This window comes from Sturnus vulgaris, unplaced genomic scaffold (genome assembly GCF_052056855.1).
Source record: "Sturnus vulgaris isolate bStuVul1 unplaced genomic scaffold, bStuVul1.hap1 Scaffold_184, whole genome shotgun sequence".
NCBI classification, from domain to species: domain Eukaryota; kingdom Metazoa; phylum Chordata; class Aves; order Passeriformes; family Sturnidae; genus Sturnus; species Sturnus vulgaris.
Genome location: NW_028276123.1, coordinates 34,365 through 35,000, shown reverse-complemented (window position 1 = coordinate 35,000; position 636 = coordinate 34,365).

The window sequence follows — 636 nt, the reverse complement described above, 5'->3', positions numbered from 1 at the left end:
GGCCGGCAGTGTTACCGGCCGGCCTAATGCTGGGTAGACCTGTTGCCCTCGGCCCGCCGTGTTACCGGCCAGCCGAATGCTGGGTAGACCTGTTGCCCTCGGCCGGCCTTTGTACCTGACGGCCGAATGCTGGGTAGACCTGTTGCCCTCTGCCGGCCGGCCTAATGCTGGGTAGACCTGTTGCCCTCGGCCGGCCTTTGGACGTGGCGGCCTAATGCTGGGTAGACCTGTTGCCCTCGGCCGGCCTTTGGACGTGGCGGCCTAATGCTGGGTAGACCTGTTGCCCTCGGCCGGCCTTTGGACGTGGCGGCCTAATGCTGGGTAGACCTGTTGCCCTCGGCCGGCCTTTGGACGTGGCGGCCTAATGCTGGGTAGACCTGTTGCCCTCGGCCGGCCTTTGGACGTGGCGGCCGAATGCTGGGTAGACCTGTTGCCCTCGGCCGGCCTTTGGACGTGGCGGCCTAATGCTGGGTAGACCTGTTGCCCTCGGCCGGCCTTTGGACGTGGCGGCCTAATGCTGGGTAGACCTGTTGCCCTCGGCCGGCAGTGTTACCGGCCGGCCTAATGCTGGGTAGACCTGTTGCCCTCGGCCCGCCGTGTTACCGGCCAGCCGAATGCTGGGTAGACCTGTTGCCC